Below are 12,245 nucleotides of genomic sequence, written 5' to 3' on the forward strand. Positions count from 1 at the left end.
ACAACACACAGAGCATTCTACTGATAGATACCACACACAGAGCATTCTACTGATAGATACCACACGCAGAGCATTCTACTGATAGATACAACACACAGAACATTCTACTGATATACAACACAGAGCATTCCACTGATAGATACAACACACAGAGCATTCTACTGATAGATACAACACACAGAGCATTCTACTGATAGATACAACACACAGAGCATTCTACTGATATACAACACACAGAGCATTGTACTGATAGATACAACACACAGAGCATTCTACTGATATAGATAGAGCCCGATATGTCATGGACTCCTATACCCCACCCTGGAAACATCCCCTATCCTCTAAAAGGAATTTGATATTCCCTGGACCTCTATATGCCCCCCCTCCCCCACCCCCGTATTTTTACCATATGCTTTGGCAATGCTAACATGTACTTAGTCCTGCCAATAAAGCTCATTTGAATTTGAATTTGAATATACAACACACAGAGCATTGTACTGATAGATACAACACACATAGCATTCTACTGATAGATACAACACACCGAGCATTCTACTGATAGATACAACACACAGAGCATTGTACTGATAGATACAACACACAGAGCATTCTACTGATAGCAATACAACACAGGGAACATTCTACTGATAGATACAACACACAGAGCATTGTACTGATAGATACAACACAGAGCATTCTACTGATAGATACAACACACAGAGCATTCTACTGATAGATACAACACACAGAGCATTCTACTGATAGATACAACACACAGAGCATTCTACTGATAGATACAACACACAGAGCATTCTACTGATAGATACAACACACAGAGCATTCTACTGATAGATACAACACACAGAGCATTCTACTGATAGATACAACACACAGAGCATTCTACTGATAGATACAACACACAGAGCATTCTACTGATAGATACAACACACAGAGCATTCTACTGATAGCTATACAACACAGGGAACATTCTACTGATAGATACAACACACAGATCATTCTACTGATAGATACAACACACATAGCATTCTACTGATAGATACAACACACAGAGCATTCTACTGATAGATACAACACACAGAGCATTGTACTGATAGATACAACACACAGAGCATTCTACTGATAGATACAACACACATAGCATTCTACTGATAGATACAACACACAGAGCATTGTACTGATAGATACAACACACATAGCATTCTACTGATAGATACAACACACCGAGCATTCTACTGATAGATACAACACACAGAGCATTGTACTGATAGATACAACACACAGAGCATTCTACTGATAGCAATACAACACAGGGAACATTCTACTGATAGATACAACACACAGAGCATTATACTGATAGATACAACACAGAGCATTCTACTGATAGATACAACACACAGAGCATTCTACTGATAGATACATCACACAGAGCATTCTACTGATAGATACAACACACAGAGCATTCTACTGATAGATACAACACACAGAGCATTCTACTGATAGATACAACACACAGAGCATTCTACTGATATACAACACACAGAGTATTCTACTGATAGATACAACACACAGAGCATTCTACTGATAGATACAACACACAGAGCATTCTACTGATAGATACAACACACAGAGCATTCTACTGATAGCTATACAACACAGGGAACATTCTACTGATAGATGCAACACACAGATCATTCTACTGATAGATACAACACACATAGCATTCTACTGATAGATACAACACAGAGAGCATTCTACTGATAGATACAACACACAGAGCATTGTACTGATAGATACAACACACAGAGCATTCTACTGATAGATACAACACACATAGCATTCTACTGATAGATACAACACACAGAGCATTGTACTGATAGATACAACACACAGAGCATTCTACTGATAGCTATACAACACAGGGAACATTCTACTGATAGATACAACATGCAGAGCATTCTACTGATATACAACACACAGAGCATTCTACTGATAGATATACAACACACAGAGCATTCTACTGATAGATACAACACACAGAGCATTCTACTGATAGATACAACAAACAGAGCATTCTACTGATAGATACAACACACAGAGCATTCTACTGATAGATACAACACACAGAGCATTCTACTGATAGATACAACACACAGAGTATTCTAGTGCTATAACTATCATTAGAATGATCTGTGTGTTGTATCTATCAGAATGCTCTGTGTGTTGTAGATCTATCAGTAGAATGCTCTGTGTTGTATCTATGAGTAGAATGTTCCATGTGTTGTATATCTATCAGTACAATGCTCTGTGTGTTGCATAGCTATCACTAGAATGCTCTGTGTGTTGTATATCTATCAGTACAATGCTGTGTGTTTTATCTATCAGTAGAATGCTCTCTGTGTTGTAGCTATTAGTAGAATGCTCTATGTGTTGTAGCTATGAGTAGAATGTTCCCTGTGTTGTATAGCTATAAGTAGAATGCTCTGTGTGTTGTATAGCTATCAGTAGAATGCTCTGTGTGTTGTATAGCTATTAGTAGAATGCTCTGTGTGTTGTATAGCTATCAGTAGAATACTCTGTGTTGTATCTATCAGTACAATGCTGTGTTGTATCTATCAGTAGAATGCTGTGTGTTCTAGCTATGAGTAGAATGTTCCCTGTGTTGTATAGCTATCAGTAGAATGCTCTGTGTGTTGTATCAGTACAATGCTGTGTGTTGTATCTAACAAAACAATACTCTGTGTGTTGTATATCTATCAGTACAATTCTCTGTGTGTTTTAATATCTATCAGTAGAATGCTGTGTGTTGTATCTATCAATAGAATGCTCTGTGTGTTGTATATCTATCAGTAGAATGCTGTGTGTTGTATCTATCAGTACAATGCTGTGTGTTGTATCTATGAGTAGAATGTTCCCTGTGTTGTATAGCTATCAGTAGAATGCTCTGTGTGTTGTATAGCTATCAGTAGAATGCTCTGTGTGTTGTATCTATCAGTAGAATGCTCTTTTTGTTGTATAGCTATCAGTAGAATGCTCTGTGTGTTGTATCTATCAGTAGAATGCTCTATGTGTTGTATAGCTATCAGTAGAATGCTCTGTGTGTTGTATCTATCAGTAGAATGCTCTTTGTGTTGTATAGCTATCAGTAGAATGTTCTGTGTGTTGTATAGCTATCAGTAGAATGCTCTGTGTGTTGTATCTATCAGTAGAATGCTCTATGTGTTGTACCTATGAGTAGAATGTCCCCTGTGTTGTATAGCTATCAGCAGAATGCTCTGTGTTGTATAGCTATCAGTAGAATGCTCTGTGTGTTCCATAGCTATCAGTAGAATATTGTGTGTTGTATAGCTATCAGTAGAATGCTCTGTGTGTTGTATCTATCAGTAGAATGCTCTATGTGTTGTACCTATGAGTAGAATGTTCCCTGTGTTGTATAGCTATCAGCAGAATGCTGTGTGTTGTAGCTATAAGTAGAATGCTCTGTGTGTTGCATAGCTATCAGTAGAATATTGTGTGTTGTATAGCTATCAGTAGAATGCTCTGTGTGTTGTATCTATCAGGCGAATGCTCTGTGTGTTGTATCTATGACTAGAATGCTCTGTGTGTTGTACATATCAGTACAATGCTGTGTGTTGTATATATCAGTAGAATGCTCTGTGTGTTGTATCTATCAGGCGAATGCTCTGTGTGTTGTATCTATGACTAGAATGCTCTGTGTGTTGTACATATCAGTACAATGCTGTGTGTTGTATATATCAGTAGAATGCTCTGTGTGTTGTATCTATCAGTAGAATATTGTGTGTTATATAGCTATCAGTACAATGCTCTGTGTGTTGTATCTATCAGTAGAATGCTCTGTATGTTGTATATCTATCAGTACAATGCTCTGTGTGTTGTATCTATCAGTAGAATGCTCTGTGTGGTGGCACGGTGGCTCAGTGGTTAGCATAGCAGCCTTGCAGCGCTGGGGTCCTGGGTTCAAATCCCACCAAGGACAACATCTGTTTTCGTGAGTTTCCTCCGGGTCCTCCGGTTTCCTCCCACATTCCAAAGACATACTGATAGGGAATTTAGACTGTGAGCCCCATTGAGGACAGCGATGATGACGTGTGCAAACTGTAAAGCGCTGTGGAATATGTTAGCGCTATATGAAAAGGAAAAAGATGCAGCAATTTACAGTAAGAGATTTCTGGAGTATCATGCAGATGCTGCTTATTTTGTCCTTGCAGATTTGAACCATCAAAGCATTTTTTTTATTTTGCAGTGCGTCAATTCTCTGCGTTTTTGCAGCATGTTTCACCCATGTAATTGAATGAGACAAAAACACATACAGTATATCACCCGGCGCTTTTCCTGCCAACACTCGATTTTGTAGCAGAAAAATCTGCTGCGGGTTCTCTACGTGTGCACATAGCGTATGTAAGGCGCTGATGGCGGGTCCTGTGGGCCACATTTATAACCACGCTTGCCTTTGATGGAGGGAAAGCCACGGTGGCTTCTGTAATAAAGATCATATTTGTTGTCAACTTTCCTAGAAACAGATCTAAGAGAATCCGAACTTCTTGGAGGAAAACATAAACTCTTTTTTGAGCTCAGTCTGAAATGGTCCCAATCTGCAGCGATCCCCGTACGGTGCACTGGGCTCAGCCATGCAGGGGTTAAGGTGCCATCTGCAGGGATAGGGCCACAGTAGATGGGGACCACCCAAGCTGCGGAGAGCTGGGGGTCCGGCTGTTTGTATCTGTGTATATCAGGGGCTATATGTTTGTAGGATTGTGCGTGCTGCTTATTTGTGCGTCTGTGTTTATGTGTGTGAGAGACAGATGTATTTGTATACCTTTCGCTGTATAATTGTACGCTCCTCTGCACACGGGTAATTGTGTGTGTATTTACACAATCGGGCCCAGATGTGTTTCCAGCGCGCTGGGTGGCGAGATTTGTGTATCTTTCTCTGATAAATGGTATAGATCCTGCCGTGTTTAAGGGAACATCATACAAGTAGACATTGGGCCTTCGCTGATAGCTCAGATCCGGGGAAAAAGAGCGCCCCCCCTAGGACCAACTGACCCCTTAATTTACAGGCCCACGATACCTCCACCCAGAGCAAAACGGGAGCCTAAAATCTAAACTCTTTTCAGTAATGTAAGTGTCCGGCTCATCATTCCACCTAGAAAGTATTAGTAACGTCGCCCCGTTAGTCCGTGTTCACATGTAGCATAAATGCGTGTAATTTCCTCTGCATAAAATCGGATGCATTTAACTGTCGGAGGAAATCTGTTTTTCCTATTTTCTGCTGTCGAAACCTGGGCTGCGTTTTCTAATAAGGTGCATCCTATATATCAGGGGTCCCCAACTCCAGTCCTCAAGGCCCACCAACAGGTCATGTTTTCAGGATTTCCTTAGTCTTGCCCAGGTAATAATTGCATCACCTGTGCAATGCAAAGGAAATCCTGAAAACATGACCTGTTGGTGGGCCTTGAGGACTGGAGTTGGGGACCCCTGCTATATATTATACAATTTGTCTATATTCCTACAAAATCGCTGACTATGTGAGTGTTCCGAGAAGAATCAATGCTGTTTTGTTCAATGACGAAGTGGGAAATGCCATGAAGAGGCAAGAAAACGTCACATCAGTCCTACCCCCGGGATTACGGTGTGTTGGGGCATAACATATGGTAGCTGGACCCCTCTACAGGCTGGGCCATTTATATGGATACACCTGGGTGGGTCATTTATAAAGTTGGATCCAAAATGGCTGATTTCAAAATGGCCGCCATGGTCACCACTCATCTTGAAAAGTTTTCCCCCTCCCATATACTAATGTGCCACAAATAGGGAGGTGATATCACCAACCATTCCCATTTTATTTAGGTGTATCCATATACATGGCCCTGTAGTCTTCATTCCAGGTACACTAACAGCTCGGTGTTACATTGATTTGGTCATGAAACCAGTGTTGCGTCCATTTCTCCAGAGTGTCTCAGGAGCCGTTTATTAACACGACAACGCCAGTGAGCATATTACTGGTGTTAGTCTGAGCATCCTGCGTGGCCTCAACGTGCTCCTATGGCCTGCAAAGTCTCCAGATTTGTCTCATATCAAGCACACCTGGGAAGTCATTGGACGCGTTACCAAGCTTTCTTCAACAATGGGACGGACTGAAACGCGTCCTGTTGACTGAATTAAAGACAAATTCACCAGAACATGAGTGCTGCTACTTTATTGAAATCTACTATTGGCTTTTCCACAAGCACCACCCTGATTCATTGAGTGCTGATCCACCCTTGGATTTGGTAATTGCACAGGGAGCTGCCAGCAGTGGATCTTGATGATCATCCAAGTGCATTCTGCAGCAGAATTTTCCTCAAGCTATGTGCACACGTTGCGGATTGTTGTTCTGACTTTTCTGCACTATTTTTGCAAAATCCACAGGTAAATCGCATTGCGTTTTACCTGTGGATTTGCTGCGGATTTACCGTGGTTTTTGTGCAGATTCCACCTGCGGATTCCTATTGAGGAGCAGGTGTAAACCACTGCAGAATCCGCGCAAAGAATTCACATGATACGGAAAATACAACGCAGTGTTTCCACGCCTTTTTGTCCGCAGCATGTGCACTGCAGATTTTGTTTTCCATAGGTTTACATGGTACTGTTCACCTCATGGAAAACTGCTGCGGATCCGCAGCAAAATCCGCAACGTGTCCACATAGCCTTAGACGACCATTAATTGCCGAGGCTGAAAGTGCAGGAAATTCTGGACATGATTCTCATACTCCATACTGAATAAACTGAGATGTTAGTGGAAATTTAGTTTCAATTTTTCGCCATTGATTCAACGATCTATTCATAATTACACAACTTTTCTCTCTTGGTGTTGCAGTTTCAGTGTTGAGGAGGGTATATACTGTATACAGGTGCTTCTCACTAAATTAGAATATCATCAAAAACTAATTTATTTCAGTTCTTCAATACAAAAAGTGAATGTCATGTTTGATATAGAGTCATTACAAGCAGAGTGATCTATTTCACGTGTGTTTATTTCAGTTAATGTTGATTATGGCTTACAGCCAATGAAAAGCCAAAAGTCATTATCTCAGTAAATTAGAATAATTAACAAACAAAACCTGCAAAGGCTCCTAAGCGTTTATAAAGGTCCCTTAGGGTACCGTCACACTATACCATTTCGATCGCTACGACGGTACGATTCGTGACGTTCCAGCGATATCGTTACGATATCGCTGTGTCTGACACGCAGCAGCGATCAGGGATCCTGCTGAGAATCGTACGTCGTAGCAGATCGTATGGAACTTTCTTTCATCGCTGGATCTCCCGCTGTCATCGCTAGATCGGTGTGTGTGACACCGATCTAGCGATCTAGCGATGCGATCCAGCGATGCGTTCGCTTGTGACCAGGGTAAACATCGGGTAACTAAGCGCAGGGCCGCGCTTAGTAACCCGATGTTTACCCTGGTTACAAGCGTAAAACTAAAAAAAAACAAACAGCACATACTTACATTCTGGTGTCCGTCAGGTCCCGTGCCGTCTGCTTCCCGCACTGTGACTGCCGGCCGTAAAGTGAAAGCAGAGCACAGCGGTGACGTGCTTTCACTTTCACTTTACGGCCGGCAGTCACAGTGCGGGAAGCAGACGACAAGGGACGTGACGGACACCAGATGTAAGTATGTGCTGTTTGTTTTTTTTTTAGTTTTACGCTTGTAACCAGGGTAAACATCGGGTTACTAAGCGCGGTCCTGCGCTTAGTTACCCGATGTTTACCCTGGTTACCCAGGGACCTCGGCATCGTTGGTCGCTGGAGAGCTGTCTGTGTGACAGCTCCCAGCGACCACACTACGATTTACCTACGATCACGGCCAGGTCATATCGCTGGTCGTGATCGTAGGTAAATCGTATAGTGTGACGGTACCCTTAGTCTGTTTCAGTAGCTCCACAATCATGGGGAAGACTGCTGACCTGACAGATGTCCAGAAGGCAGTCACTGACACACTCCACAAGGAGGAGAAACCACAAAAGGTCATTGCTAAAGAAGCCGGCTGTTCACAGAGGGATGTATCCAAGCATATTAATGGAAAGTGGAGAGGAAGCGAAAAGTGTGGTAGAAAAAGGTGCACAAGCAACAGGGATAACTGCAGCCGTGACAGGATTGTTAAGCAAAGGCCATTAAAAAAATTGGGGGAGATTCACAAGGAGTGGACTGCTGCTGGAGTCATTGCTTCAAGAGCCACCAGACACAGACGTGTCCAGGACATGGGCTATAAGTGTCACATTCCTTGTGTCCGGCCACTCATGACCAATAGACACCGCCAGAAGCGTCTTACCTGGGCCAAGGAGGAAAAGAACTGGACTGTTGTCAGTGGTCCAAGGTGTTGTTTTCAGATGAAAGTAAATTTTGCATTTCATTTGGAAATCAAGGTCCCAGAGTCTGGAGGAAGAGTGGAGGCCACAATCCAAGCTGCTGGAGGTCTAGTGTGAAGTTTCCACAATCAGTGATGGTTTGGGGAGCCATGTCATCTGCTGGTGTAGGTCCACTGTGTTTTATCAAGACCAAAGTCAGCGCAGCCGTCTACCAGGAAATGTTAGAGCCCTTCATGCTTCCCTCTGCTGACAAGCTTTGTGGAGATGGAAATGTCATTCTCCAGCAGGACTTGGCACCGGTCAACACTGCCAAAAGCACCAATACCTGGTTTACAAACAACAGTATCACAGTGCTTGATTGGCAGCAAACTCGCCTGACCTTAACCCCATAGAGAATCTATGGAGTATTGTCAGGAGTAAGATGAGAGACACCAGACTCAATGCAGACGAGCTGAAGGCTGCAATCAAAGCAACCTGGGCTTCCATAACCCCTCAGCAGTGCCACAGGCTGATCGCCTCCATGCCACACAGCATTGATGCAGTAATTGATGCAAAAGGAGCCCGACCAAGTTTTGAGTGCATTTACTGAACATACATTTCAGTAGGACAAAATTTTAGATTTTAAAATCTTTTTTGAAGCTGGTGTTATAAAGCATTCTAATTTACTGATATAATGACTTTTGGGTTTTCATTGGCTGTAAGCCATAATCATCAACATTAACAGAAATAAACACTTGAAATAGATCACTCTGTTTGTAATGACTCTATATAATATGAATACATATCAGTCCAAACAAATAACCTAAGCACAATAGGTCACACTCCGTATATAACAGCTGTTCCTTAGAACCAAAAAAAGGGCCCATGAAGTGTATGTAAAACAAAGTTTATTTCAAATACATATCCATAAAATCATGTTAACAATATATAATGGATGCCTCAACAGATCGACTAACAACCAACAGCAGAATGACACACTGATTCACATACAGGTATGTACCATAATAGGTATTATAATCATACGGTAACCATAAAACAAATATTCAAATCTAGTCTAATATAGATCAAGGTGCCATTTATACAAATTAAATGGTACACCCTAGTGACAATCTATAATAGTCACCATCAATAAATATAGTATACTACAGTGTCTATGTGCATAGTGCTACTCTATTTTGAAAATATAAGGTGCATGGAGTCACATACTAATACCTGTGTGAAGTGTCAATACAGCTCCGTCTCACCCCGACGCGCGTTTCGCCTATTCTTCCAGGGGCGTGTATTAGTGAGGAGGCCAGGAGGCCTTTTAAATGCCTGTTGTCCTATCAGAATCAAGAGTGCTACTCACCCAACGCTATTGCACCTGTGCTCGTGGGGTCCGCGTACATGCTGGGACATGATGGCGCATCACTCATGGAGGAACATCCCACTTCCGGCCAATGGAATGCAAGCGTTCCACCCAGTGTGAGCAAGGCGGAAGTCAAGCGCCACCAAGTTTTGCCAGCAGCAGAATGTCTAGAGCGGTTAAAACAGCGCATGCGCAAAGTAACCGCATAGAAATATGTACCTGATCATTGCATGTTGTGTGCGGCGCACATAACAGACGTGATAAATACAAATACAACTTGCTGCAGATGGTGTCACTGTGCATCGGTCAACTATACAACGCACTTTGCACAAGGAGACGCTGTATGGGAGAGTGATGCGAAAGAAGCCGTTTCTGCAAGCACGCCGCAAACAGAGTCGGCTGAGGTATGCAAAAGCACATTTGGAGAAGCCAAATTCTTTTTGGAAGAAGGTCCTGTGGGCTGATGAAACCAAGATTGAGTTGTTTGGTCATACAAAAAGGCGTTATGCATGGCGGCCAAAAAAAACAGCATTCCAAGAAAAACACTTGCTACCCACAGTAAAATTTGGTGGAGGTTCCATCATGCTTTGGGTCTGTGTGGTCAATGCCGGCACCGGGAATCTTGTTAAAGTTGAGGGACGCATGGATTCCTCTCAGGATCAGCAGATTCTTGACAATAATGTTCATGAATCAGTGACAAAGTTGAAGTTACGCAGGGGATGGATCTTTCAGCAAGACAATGATCCAAAACACCGCTCCAAATCTACTCAGGCATTCATGCAGAGGAACAATTACACTGTTCTGGAATGGCCATCCCAGTCCCCAGACCTGAATATCATTGAACATCTGTGGGATCATTTGAAGAGGGCTGTCCATGCTCGGCGACCATCAAACGTAACTGAACTGGAATTGTTTTGTAAAGAGGAATGGTCAAAAATACCTTCATCCAGGATCCAGGAACTCATTAAAAGCTACAGGAAGCGACTAGAGGCTGTTATTTTTGAAAAAGGAGGATCTACTAAATATTAATGTCACTTTTCTGGTGGGGTGCCCATGCTTATGCACCTGTCAAATTTTGTTTGAATGCAGATTGCACATTTTCTGTTACAATAAACCTCATTTCAAGGCAGAAACATTACTGTGTCCAACAGTTATTAGATATATGAAACTGAAATAGCTGCAAAAAAACCCCAATTTTTATAAAACATTAAGCTTAACATTAATAGGCGTGCCCAAACTTTTTCATATAACTAACTGTATACACCCCCTGGAAGAATAGGCGAAACGCGCGTCGGGGGGCGAGACGGAGCTGAACTGACACTTCACACAGGTATTAGCATGTGACTCCATGCACCTTATATTTTCAAAATAGAGTAGCACTATGCACATAGACACTTTAGTATACTATATTTATTGATGGTGACTATTAATGGCACCTTGATCTATATTAGACTGGATTTGAATATGTTTTATGGTTACCGTATGATTATAATCCCTATTATGGTACATACTTGTATGTGAATCAGTGTGTCATTCTGCTGAATGAACTTTAATTGTTTTACATACACTTCATGGGCCCATTTTTTCATTCTATCTAATCTGAGTTTCACTTTTTGTATTGAAGAATTGATATAAATTAACTTTTTGATGATATTCTAATTTAGTGAGAAGGTCCTGTATATGGTTTTCTTTTCTGACACCTAGAGCCATTATGGTGGATACATTGTATCATCGAGCCGATAGCGGATACATTGTACCATAGAGGCGATACAGGAGGTGGGTGGTCTGCGTTGTCGCTTTATGTGGATATCGCCTTGTATTTACTGCAGTCTTTTATCTCTTCTGCCATCCTGAGCATTTGCCAGACTCTTAGCAGAAGACTTTCCTTGTTTAAATATACAGATACAATTCCTCCCAGATTTCTGCGTCAGCGGAAAATAAACATCTGAATCACCGAGAAGCAAAAATCTGCAGTCACCGGCTCGGATGCCGGAACTCATACTCAATGATGGAGTATGTGATCCACAGACAGGAGCGGCCCCTGTGCAGGAGCAATATGGGCCCTTTACAGTCCTAGAACTCCTCATAATGCACAATTCCACCTGCTTTGGAGGTAGCTGTGCCCCCCTTACTTCTCGGACCCCTGTGCAGCTGCACCAATGACATGTCCGCCCCTGATCTAACCTAATCTCATACCTACCATCTATCCACCGCTCTCTCATCTGTACTATATGTACCTCCATCTTAAAGGGATTTCCCATGTTTACAGTTTGTTGTAAAAGACAACCAAACTTATCTTTACTCACCCTCCCCTGGTCCAGCGCCGAGTCTCTGCCACTGACCCAGTGTATATTTTTGTCTGCAGCAGTGATATTATGTCAAAAGCACTGCAGACAATCGCTAAGCTCAGTGGCTATGCCCGAGTTGATGGCATGAGCCGCAGAGTTTCTTCCTTTATAGCTTTAACAGCTCACGCAGTTTGGGAAGATTTTCTACAAGATTTTGG

Source organism: Ranitomeya imitator, chromosome 8 (assembly GCF_032444005.1).
Source record: "Ranitomeya imitator isolate aRanImi1 chromosome 8, aRanImi1.pri, whole genome shotgun sequence".
Taxonomy (NCBI): Eukaryota; Metazoa; Chordata; class Amphibia; order Anura; family Dendrobatidae; genus Ranitomeya; species Ranitomeya imitator.